The following is a 13412-nucleotide window of genomic DNA, read 5'->3' as shown; positions in this document are numbered from 1 at the left end:
ATTTGGATAGAAGTCCCTTATGATGGACCCCTTAGCCTGCAATACTACGTACTATCAACCCAAATTCACCCTCCAGCTTAGTCATTTCATTCACATCGCATATCGCATACTGCATCCGCTGCATATGACATTTTGAGTTACTATGTTTCTACATTTATATGGCTTAGAAACAATTGACGGTATTCGTGAACTCATCATGAATTATATATTGCATTGCATCCTCGGCATCTGATATTTGACTCTCTATGACTCCTCATTTGCATAGATGATTTGTATTGCGTACTCTGATATTGTATGACTCATGGACTTATCAGTATTTCCACTTACTCTGATATCGTATGATTCATGATCTTGCCAGTATTTTCGATATTGTATAATTATGGCATTATATTGAATACTTAGCACTTACCTTGTGCACACACTTACCCCACCCTCTAAGCTTTCTATAAGCTTATGCACGATAAATGCATGCAGATGGTGTTAGGTTGCAACAGCGTTGAGCATGGAGCGTGTAGCGGTCTTCTGGAGCTTTGATTTCGAATATGTATTTCCCTTTCAGCACTGTATTCAACTGTTTACATTAGTAGATATGTGATGATGATGTTGCCTTTGTGATTTGGGTAAACTTGTGTTATGCTTCTTATGAGACAATTGTACATTGGAAAATCCTCCTTGTAGGATCTCAAGATCGGAATCTGGCGTATGGGAGCTGGGAGCTGAGAATGGGGTAGTAAGGAGGCTGTCGGCACTGAATTCGGCAATAGGGAATTTTGTGAGCCCGATTTTTGAGTTTAAGGCGTGACAATAAGTGCACATTGTATGACCTATCCTAAGGTTAATCTAGGGTTAAACAAACCTTACCTATGAGATCGATTCATCACATATCATTCTCTTAAAGTAGTTGAAGCTTGGTGACTTAATATAGTACTTGAACTTCTTGTTCTAGAACCTCTTGATCTTGTACTTAAACTTCTTGTTCTTAAAGCTCTAAATCTTGTACTTGAACTTCTTATTCTTGAACCTCTTAATCTTGTACTTGAACTTCTTGTTCTTAAAAGTGAACTTCTTGATGTTGTACTTGAACTTCTTGATCTTGTACTTGAATGTAGATAAGATTAGTAAGGATGACATGAAGTTGATCTTACAATAACTGCCAAACAAGATACAGATTCCAAGAAGTTTTGGCATAACAAAATTTGACAAACCTAGGAGCTAGATAAGATAGCATTTACAACTTTCCTTGTGGATTTTCCTCCTACTGCATCAGTAGCTTCCCTGAGTGTCTCTTTGGCTTCTTTGGTGCCCCCAAGGATAGTGGCTCGCGGAATTGTTTTTTCGGTGGAGCCAACTGATCTACCAACTCCCACTACCATAGATTCAAGCACCGAGGCTAAAGCTCCTTCTTTTGCTGAGATGGTAGGATCTGGTCTACCTCTTACTGGAGAAATGCAATCTCCTGTTGTTCCAGTGCTAGCAGAAGTTATATTTCTTTCCTTGTTTACGTTTCTCTTATCATTTATATTTACGGTTTTGCTATAACTTTACCTTTTCATTTTTAAATAGGGAACTTACCTCAGAGCGGCACAGCTAGTTCTGGTTCTATTGCCACCTTATCAGATATGTTATCTTTTGAGAAGATTCCCACATACAAGTTAACATTGATTAGGAACTCCATGTCGGCAGTCGTTAAAATATTTAAAGACCCCGATCAATGGTCGGATCTAACAGTTGCCATAAATGTTTTAGATAGTGCTGCAAGGATGGCCAAAGTCATTGTTTCTTCTGTATGCGACGCCCTCTTGAGATTTCATAATTTAATAGTTGCTCTAAAGTCGGCTGAAACTACGATTGTTCCGCCAGAAATCTTAGAGTATGGGAGACAGTTAGCATCTTCTAGAGAGAAAGTTTCCCAGATTACTCCCATCATCTCTCATCATGACCAAGAACAGTTATCCTTGTGAGAGCAATTGAAGACTTTTGCTGATAATAAGATGACTATCCAGAATTGTATTTCTCTTTTCAAGCAAGAGATCATCCAATTGGAGGACCAGGATTTGCAGAAAGATTTGAATATCAAGAGAGTACAGGAAAAGATAAATCCAGCCTTCATTCTGTGGACGTCAAGCGGTCTGAACTGGCCAAGAACAAAGAGCTAATTGCTTCATTGGAGAAAAATTTAGCTGGTAATCCAGATCCTACCAAAATCATTTCAAATGCCAAATTGAAACATGTAGCTACTCAAGTTTATCTCTAGGAAAATATGCAACAACACTTAGTAGCATTAGGCATGGTAGGAGAGTTATAAGAGATGAAACTTTGTCGTATTTCCATTTGTTATTACAAGTACTCTTTGAATTGCAAGCTATACAAGTATTTTGTGATGTTCTTGAAAATGATTGTCTCTTTGCATTTTTCTTTTTATACTTACGCATATGTGTTTATGCGACATTCTGATTGATGAATTATACTTTTATTTAAGCATCTCTTATGACTGTTAGCAAGGGATTTCCTACATGATTCTCGTCCTAGTTAGTGGCACCAAGTTTCAGTTTAGTCAGATAATCACACACAGTTTATGCTCTTGAGTAGTGGAGCCACATAGTTTTTTAGACTCTTGAGTAGTGGAGTCGAGGCTCACGTGATGGTCTCTATAACTCTTTAGAGTTCACTGGACTTCTCACAGCTTGGTGAGTTCACAAACCGTGATCCATCAGAGCGGCCAAGTGAAGCTATCAGGGCCGTGAACTCGGTTGGATTTACGCACAGGGTTGGCCGCAGTAACTCTCTAGAGTTCACGGGGCGCACAAGGTGACCTTTGGGGTACCAAATCTAGGGCCACCAGTCCATTGATGAGTAGGTTTAGGCCTTTTCTCATGATCTACTACTGAAATTAAGCCAGAGATCTGAGGGGTCTTACACATGGTTGGCCTATCTATGGACATGACCAAAGAGCTCACACTGTAGCCCACGTTTTCTTTACCTACAAGGTCGGACCCATTCACGGGGGGACAATTTCATCAATTTCCCGTGATGCTGTTGAAAAGCTATACAGATGGCATGGGTGTTATGTGTGACTAGCCGTTGAGGACTTTCGACCCTTTTAGGACTTTCAGTTGCTGGCTTTGTCCGAAGCCTACATGGGTATGCATATGATGGCCTTCACGAGCTTTTTAGGGTCACTGGCTTTTCACTAATGCCCGAATAACGAAAATGATAGGTTTTATGCGTAGCTGACCATTTTTAGGGCCTGACGGGTTGGCTGGGCTACCTTGTAAGATAATGGTAGGTAGCCATCGTTGTCACAAGAATGATAGATATCTCTGATTAAGATTGATACATCACCACTTCTGCTAATATCTTCAACGATATTCATATGTGTTGTTCATAATATATTAGCTTAGTGATGATACCAATTTTAGCAAAATTCTGTAAAGCTCACTTGATGATGAAAGTGATGGTCACTTTCCTTTTGTAACAATTGTTGATATGTAATCTTGGTGCACTCGCAAATTTCTTCTTTATTCATTCATCTAATGGGACATGGCCATGGCCTTGCTTATTCTTGCCCCTTTTTTATGCAGGCGTATTATTTTGATAATATGCTGGATCAAAATCGGATGTTTCTTCAAGGATGATATCTTTTGATGAAGTAAGCATTGACCGGTATACTTATACCTCGTCCTTCTTGATCTACAACTCTATATGCACCATTGGAATATACTTCTTTTATTATGTATGACCAATCCCATTTGGGTTCGAATTTGGCCCCTGTCTTATAGGTGACCACTATCGGTCTTTTCAACATTAACACCATATCTCCTTTTTTAAAAGAGTGATACTTGACTCGTTTATCAAAGGCGGCCTGTGAGACCCGTATCTAGCCCGTACCATTCCGTAGGCTTCTACGGTCCTCCCGGTCAAATTTTGATGACCCGTGATCTGTAACCGGTGTTTGTGCGTGATCCTGAGTCGTATCCCATATTCCAGAGTTAGCTCGACTCAAGACTTATATCCTTGTAGCTAAACTGTCGCCACAGTTCCGACGCCCCGTCTCGCACAGTGAGGTGATCCCCAGGCCAGGAGATGGGCCAGCATTCAGTTCGAGGAAAATGCCGTGTGTTGCAAATCCCAAGAGAATATATCTCATCAAATGTCAAGAACACATCCCATCACTCACACCCATCCCCAAGTATAATACCCAACCCCAAAGTCAACTATGTCAAGTACATCCATCACCTTTCATCCATCCCTCACCCATTACACCCATCTCTTACATCACCTCTCTCTCTCATCTCTCTTTCTCATTTTCCTCCCAAGTGCCATGAGAGCAACTGTCCAAGCTATTTCCATGAGAGAGAGCTAGTGTGGCCCACCTTCCTACTATCCAATCCCACCCTTCAAGCTTCATCTTGACCGTTGAAATGCACTCCATGGATCTCTAAGATGCATTGGTGGAAGAAGGAAGAGGAGATCCAAAGGTGGGTGATCTACCATTGATTTCCATTTGAGGTCCCACTTGTATGTGAGACCCATTTTGATGTATGTGTTGTAATCTAGAGAGGCCCATAGTAGCGGGGTCCCTCCATCTCGTCTCTCTCTCTCTCTCTCTTTCATTGTTTTATTGTGGTGATGATGAGGTGTGTGGCCCACCTGATGTGTGTGTGTGTGGCCCATCATGAATGTATTTTATCCATGTCATCCACCAAGTGGGCCCACCTTGCTACCATCATAGGGCCTACCATGCATGGCTATCTAATGGGAAAATACAAATATTATCTTTAACCAAGGCTGGTGGGTCCCACATGTGTGGACCCACCTTGATTTATGTAATGTATCCAGACTGCCCACCCTTAGATCTCTCTAATCGTGAGGCCTAGATAGAACCGGTTGGGTAGAAATTTGCCCAGTAGTAGGACAGGGTCGTGGGACCCACCTGGAGTATGTATTGCATCCAAGCCGTCCAGAGCCTGGACGCTGGTCTATATAAAGTATTATATATTATATATAATATAATATAATATATATTATATACTATATCTGGTGAGCCCCACGTGGAACCCACCTTCAATACATGTATTCTACATCAGTACCATCCATCTGGACGGTGCCATGTAGGGTAAGCTGTCATGTGTGTGGGCCACGTGTGTAGGACCTACATGAGGTATATGTTATATCCCTACCGTCCATCCAATTGATGTGTGGGCCAGCAAGATGTATGTGTACATCCACACCTTCCGTCCACTTTTCCTTGGACGTGGGCCCACCTCACACGTGTGGCACATGTGAGGGTGAGGCCCACCTTAATGTATTTATGTATTTTATCTACGCACCGTCCATCTAAACGGCGCATGTGAAGACACCCACCACGATATGTATGATTTGAGCCCCATCGTCCATCTGCTGGTGGGGCCCTGACCATGATGTATATGTTATATCCTAACCGTCCATATATCTGGACGTGGGCCCCACACCAGCCATATGGTTGCTGTATGATGTCAGTAGGTCAGGTGGGCCCTGACCTTGATGTATGTTTTATATTCAAACCCTGCACCCACGTGGGCACCTCATGATGTATGTATTTTGTATCTACACCGTCCAGATGATCTGGATGGTGCCATGTGGGCCACACCTTGATGTATTTGTTCCATCCACACCATCTAGATGTGTTGGATGGTGCTAGACTACTTGGACGGTGTTGCCATGCCTCGCCTTGATGTACTTTGCAGCCACGCCGTTCACCAATTTTGCTTACCAATGTGAGGCCCACCTTAAGTATGTATTGTATATCTATGCCGTCCACTTGTGCGGCCCACTGCGATGTATGTTGCACCCCCTGTCTTGATGTACATAAGGCCCAAGTAGTGCAGCCCACTTATTGTATAGGAGGCCGATGGGTTGAGGCCCATTGAGATGTATTTGGGGCCCATGGGTTGAGGCCCAGGTATGAGGCCCACTTGATTGTATTAGGCCCATGTGTAGGGCCCACCTATTGTGTATTTCAAGCCCATGGTGAAAAGGTTGAGCTAAGAGTCCTAAAGGGGGGGAGGTGAATAGGACTATGCCAAATTAAAAATTTTAATGCAGAATTAGAAAGAAATAAATAAAGATAGCACTTAACAATCCCACAAAGCAGAAATGAATAGCAACCTCAAATGTACAAGTATTGAGATGTTGATATAGATGTTGTTCTAAGGACAACCTTACACCAAAAACCAATGGCTTATGGTAGGACAACCTGATTACTAGAACGGTCTATGTATCAAAATCCCAAACCAATACAGAGAAGAATAAAAATAGCAAAGAAAATAAACTAAGCTATTGCAGCATTCCCACACTTGCATAAAAGAGATTACAACATTCTCCACAAAGGCTTAAAAAGAATTTACAATATTCACACAAAGCCACAAACAACTATCCACCATAACTCCTGAAATTATAGTGGTTCGCTTGTGTGTACACCAACTGTTTAGAAAAATAGCCACACAACTACTCCACTCCCAATATCGTCTCCCTCGGGATATTGGCTTTCACTATGAAATAGGTTTTTCAAGGTTCACCTAAAACCTTCACAATTGTGTCTTTCAAGTGGTCTTATACAATTTAAAAACCCCACACTCTGAGATTTTTTGAATCACCTCAGACAAACCAAAAAGAGATTTTTCCTAGCACACCTCAAAAACCAAAAAGAGATTTACAAAAATGTAAATATACTTATCTGGATATTCTCCTTTGATGAAGCTTGGTAGAACCAATTTGAAGTAGATGTTCAACGTAGATGTTCAATGTCCACACTCACTTATAAAAGGGTTCTAAATGATTTTTAGATTAAATCACTTTGGGCTAGCTTGATTTGATTTTGATTCCAAGAAAGGAAAAAAACTTAAATCCCTTCTTCAAGTAAGATTGGAATATAGAACTCAAAATCAAATAAAAAAAGCTAATTAAAAGATAATATTAAATGAGCACTAAATAGCTTAAGAATATCAAAAACTTATCTCTCAGAGTGGTGTCTTGATTTTGCTTGAATGACTTATCAAACTCTGAAAATTGTGCTCTATTTATAGGTGAAAAAACTATTCACTCGACTGGCCCAGAGGTCAGCTCAACTGGTAGAAGGACCAACAAGAATTTAAAATTTCAAGCGCAATAAGATAAGATAGGTCCATGACTGGTCGAGTGGTTGGCATGACCGGTCGAGTGGCCTACTCGACTAGTCGAGTGGAACCCTGATATTACTTTTACTGTAGGAATTTGTGCTAGACATCTGTCAGATCTTAAAGAGTGACATCTAATTACTATCAAGCGCATTTTGCAATATGTCTCTAATTCAACTAATCTTGGTCTCTGGTATCCACATGATATAGTGTGCAATGAGCTGGTTACATGGATGCTGATTGGTCTGGTAACAGTGATGATCATAAATCAACAAGCGGTGGTTGTTTTTATGTCTGAAACTGTTTGGTTTCTTGTCTAAGTAAGAAACAAAGTTCCGTATTGCTCTCCATAGCTGAGGCTGAATATATTGTTGCAGGTAATGCATGTACTCAGCTTGTGTGGATGAAGAGAATGCTAAGTGATTACAGAATTGCGCAAGAATCTATGGTTTTATATTGTGATAATTCAAGCGCAATTAATATTTCTAAAAATCCAATTCAGCATTCACGAACTAAGCATATTGACATTAGATATCACTATATTCGTAAATTAGTGGAAGACAAGATAATTTTATTGGAATATATTCAGACTGAGAATCAACTTGTTGACATATTCACAAAACTGCTAAAAAAAACAGGTTTGCAAGATTGAAATTTAATCCTTGGTATGTGCAATATGAACTAATGATTTGTGTTTGTTTGTATCATAATGTATACATTTATTATTTTGAAATTTTTAGAATTCAAATTTAATGCGAAATTGCATATTTTGTGTGGTGCACGACCAATCGAGTACATACAAGACCAGTCGTGGCACGACTGTTCGAGTACGTACTCGACCAATCGTGAATCACGAGTTTGACCATTTATTTGGAGAAAATCTTCTTTTTCTTCATTTGGGTCTTCTTCTTCAACATGCCCTACCTTAACCGGTCGAACCCATCTTCGATTCCTCCATGGTTAGTGCATTATTTTCAATTTCCTTGTAAATTTAAGTCCTTTGCACTTCCTTTTCTTCATTTGTGTGGTTTATTTCAAGTTTTATGATTGTTTTGTGGGTTTTGTATAAAAAAATCTGATCTACTAGAAACCCCTCTTGCCTCTTTTGCATTCTATGTATTCCTTGATTTCTTTGTTGCAATGGAGGGTAGAAACAAGAAGAAAGGATCTCATGGTCCCTTTTCTTCTCATTCCGCTCCTATCACGGTGTGCCATCTTCGGTCACCCAAGGAAGATCCTGAGTATGTGTGGGATATTTGCTTGCGCAATGTGATAGTTGAACGGACTATTAATCCTGATCATTTGGCACCATTTGGCATTGTTCCTCTCCTTCAGTATGTTGGATGGGATAACATATTACTTTGGGGTGGACCGGCATACCGCTCCATTGTGCAGGCTATGTTTGCTTGCATTAGTGACTTCTCTACTGAGAATCTAACATTTGTAATTACAACCAGGGAAGGTTCAATTGAAGTGGACTGTCACTTAATTTTTGGGTTAATGGATATACTAGTCAATGATGATGGTATTCCCATTCATATACTTGTTGCAAAACCATCTGAATCTCAGAAGAGAATGCTCACTCATGTCTTATGTAATATCGATGTGAAATGGAGTATTGGGAATGCGCTCGCTTCCAAGTTTATGTTACCCAGATATAGGGTTCTCCATCGAATTTTCATTTCAAATATCTACCCTCGATTTGGTAACAAAATCGAGCTTACTACATTCATGGCTCGTATTCTTCATTCTATAGTTACTAGAGTCTCTGTATGTCTTCCATCGCTTATCTGTTATATCATGATTCAATTCCGTCTCCATCCAAGTCACAGTGACATACCCTTTACTTATCTTATGACTGTTTTAGCCACCTATAATCTAGTGGTTATGCCTATTGGAGAAGCTCCCATCAACCATCTACCATTTAACAACTCAAACATAAATAAGATGAATTTGAGGTTGGCTCCAGGCTAAGTTGATGTAGGTGCTAGTGGAAATAGCAAAAGCAGGAGGATGCTTTGCCTCCAGATGATGTCAATATAGGTGACATTTTCGATGAAATTGAATCTGACTCTGCGGCTGATCTTGATTATCAGCCTTCTGATTTTGATGCGTGTCTGTGCTCTCTTGAGGAGAAGGTTGAAGGTATGCATTTATCCCAAGAATGCAATTTAAATATATGCGCAAATATCTTAGGCGCATTACCAAAGGACTTCATCAAATTGATCCTTCCATACCTGCTCCTTCTTCTGGTTCGGATTAGTTTTAACTTTCTAATATGTAATAACTTTTATACTTGGATTGCTTTATATGGTTGGACATATTGTGGACTTGTTTGAATGATTATCTTGCATTATTTATGTTCTCTTGACCTTACTTCTCTCTATCATTACTCCTTGCTCTTTTGTTTCCATCATCATTTATAAGTTCTTTCCTTTGTCATATTGTGATAAAAAAGGGAAGAATTTGTATTGATAATGCCTTCATGCATTTTTTTAAGATTAATTCTATGAATTTTATGAAATGTGGAGGATGTGAAGTAGAGAAGAGAAGAGTGGAGAAGTGAAGTATAGTAAATTTTCTCCTCTTGAATTCTATGGAGTAATATATTGAGGGGGAGCATTTGGTTTGCTATTTGGTTTCTTAACTAGTGGTGCATGATTCTTTATTGTGCATATTATGCTTATTTTAATGCAATGTGCTTTGTCACAAATTTAATAAAGGTGGAGATTGAGAATGCTATCTTATCTAGCTCCTAGATTTGTCAAATTTTGTAGTGCCAAAACCTCTTGGAATATGTATCTTGTGTAGCTCTACATTCTAGTACAAGAACAAGAGCCTCTACATCAAAAACTTCAAGTACAATAATAAGAGATTCAAGTACAACATCAAGTGCTAGATCAAGTTTTCAAGTTTTAACTATATCAAGACAATGTGCTTTACTTAAAGATTTCAAGCTCAAGTAATCTTCTTAAGTTGGAACTCAAAGTTACAAGGTCACTACTTCAAGCTCATCTTTGAATATACAATGACAAGCTTCAAGTACTTCAAGATCAACTATCAACTGAAGCGAACGATGTTTCGATGTTCAATTTTCACCTATAAGGTATGAATGACCCTAGATTGACCATAGGTTAGGTCATATTGATTACATTCTTATTTTGGGTCATGATATAATTTTATAGGCTTTTTCTTAACTAGTCTTAACCAATGTTTGACTAGTCCAAGTACTGGCTCAACTAGTCTAAGAATTTCCTTGACCTGTCCAAGGTTTGTTACTAATTTTTAGAATTTTTTGTTAGACCCTCGACCAGTCCTAGAGACTGCTCGACCAGTCAAGTGAACAGTGCTCAACCAGTCAAGCGGGCTCGACTCAGTTATGCAAATGAGGAGTCATAAAGAGCCAACTATCAGATAGTGAGGATACAATGTAATATGCGATGCAAATGGAATGACCATGCCAGAGTGTCAGGTCAAGATGATAGTATGTAGTATTGTAGGCTATGGGGTCCACCATAAGGGACTTCTATCCAAACCAATCTCATACCTAAATTTGGATAGTCAGACTCAATGTGGTAGACTCCTGATCTTAGGTTAGTAGCGTGCCCCAACTGAAATCCTGGCCATTGCAAAGGTACACGTAACAAATAGTTGCGCACCACCAGCCCGAGTGGATAGTGAATGAATAAATGAATGAGTATGCAACTCCTGCTCAATAAGTCCACATATCAGTATTGTACATCTTTAAGATCATCACCGGGGTCTATTACACTCCACGCCAACTACCGCCCCTATCCGAGTGCACAACTGGGTAAGTGGAAGAGACCTCACTATCCACCTACCAATATCGGGCCTGGCTCGTCGATAGCAGGCCCATTCCTCAAGCTGGTTAGACTTAGCCTAATATTGCCTACTCCCTCAGGCAAGTAGGGTCACACCTCCTCCCAACCAACCACGACACAGTGGGAGACGCGGCCTACTGGTATAAGGCTCTCATATATATTCACTCGGTCTAGACGTTGGGGCATCCTCTGATATTAAGAGGGTTTAGCGATTTTCACCTAGGGTCATTTATGGCGGCCCGATACTAGAACAGATTTTCGGTGTCCCATCTAGCCATCCGCGATATGCCTGTGGAAGCTACGGCCCTGATGTCGCTAAAGCGTACAGTAATCACAACAGACAATACAAGATGCATAAGTCATACAATCCAGTCATGTATCAAACCTGCCCAATGACATGTGCTATGATCAATCATTCCTTATATCAGGCATATATATGATGCGCATGGGCATGAGTTGTGAAGCTATACTAAGCATGTTATATGATGATGGTGTACTTTCTTCATATCAAGGATGGGCCTAGACAGCCTACTCATAACAAGAATGGGTCTCATAATGGACCCAAGTGAAGGTCAAAATGTGGACATCTAACCATCATTGCCCATTAATTTGGACATTTAACAACATCGCTCCCAAGCAGTGGCTCACATAGAGCCAAACATAAAGTGGGCCCATGGCCTTACACAAAAGCTTAATATACATCATAATGAGCCTCATACAAGGGCTATATACACATCACTATGGGCTGCATCACATGGACCTCGAATACATCACAATGGGCATCATCACATGGACCTCGAATATATCACAATGGGCCTCACTCGTGGGCCTTATATACACAACAGGTGGGCCCTGCACATGGGCCTCAAATACATTGCACGAGCCACAACCCATGGGCCTAATGCACATCATAATAGGCCTCATTAAATGGGCTACAAAAACGTTACAATGGGCATGCCATATGGGCCGGAAATACATTTTAATGGGCCACGACCCATGGGCCCTAGTACATCATAATGGGCCGCAACCCATAGGCCTCAAATACAATGAGTGAGCCGCATCAATGGGCTGCATATACATCGAGTGGACCGTATTAATGGGCCTCATATACATGACAAGGTGGGCCCTGCACATGGGCCTCAAATATACAGCATGTGGGCCCTAACATGGGTCTCATATACATCAAATAGGCCACATATCTAGGCCTCGAATACATCAAATGGGCCACACATCATGGGCCTAATACATATCACAATGGGTCTTGCCCATAAGTCACGAATAAATCACAATGGGCCTTACCATAGGCCTTGAATACATCACAACGGGCCTTACCTATGGGCCTCAGATTCAAACAGGTGGGCCCCATCATATGGGCCTTAAATACAAGGCAGGTGGGCCTTATCACATGGGCCTCAAATATACATCATGATGGGTCGCATGGATGGGCCGCACCAATGGGCCTCAAGTGGACTTGGACCACACCAAAATCATTTCATTAGTTGTAGGTGTAACATATATATCACTGTATACTATCATTCCATGGAGCACATGGCCGACTAACGATGATCAGCACTGTCCAAACATTGTCTAGGTAAATCATCACCATCCAAACATTTCCCATGTAGGTCGGCACCATCCAAACATTGTTTATGTAAATCAGTACCACCCAAACATGTCCAGCACCATCCATCACTATCTAAACGGTGTGGATCGAAACCAATACATCATGGTGTGGTCCATCATCCAGATTTGTTGGACGGTGTGCATACACCCATTCATCAAGGTGTGGCTCGCAAAACCGCTGACGTGTAGGGCAGCAGCAGCTGCCTGCTGCACGAGACCCAGCAGGTGCACGGCTTGCAAATTCAATATATCATGGTGGGGCCCACACGAGTGTACAGTGTGGATGCAAAATGGATGAACAGTTGGATATCATACATACCACATGTGGGTCCCACAGACCCTATTGACGTCAATATAGGTGGGACCAACAGGACTTAATGACGTCATGAAAATAGCTATATTGCTTCTGTCAGCGCACACTAGCCAATCCATTCTAAACAAGGTGGGTCCCACATGGAGCCCACCATATATATTATATATTATATTATATTTATTTATTTATTTATTTATTTATTATTATTATTATTATTATTATTACGTAAAAGACCTCGAGCTCTAGGCCCTAGATGTAAAACACAGATTAAGGTGGTCCCCATCTGCTGGATGGATGGTTTGAATGTAACACATGCATCATGTGAGACCCACCGTTTGGACGGTTAGGATATAATACATACCTTATGGTCAGACCCATAGAACTTGAAGATGTTTGCACAGCAGCTGCTGCTGCTGCTCGTCCATTGGACGGTTGGATGAAACACACGCCTCATGTGGGTCCCACCAGAGCTTGCTAATG

The sequence above is a fragment of the Magnolia sinica genome, chromosome 4 (assembly GCF_029962835.1).
Source record: "Magnolia sinica isolate HGM2019 chromosome 4, MsV1, whole genome shotgun sequence".
NCBI classification, from domain to species: Eukaryota; Viridiplantae; Streptophyta; class Magnoliopsida; order Magnoliales; family Magnoliaceae; genus Magnolia; species Magnolia sinica.
Note: the sequence above shows the minus strand (reverse complement) of the source record.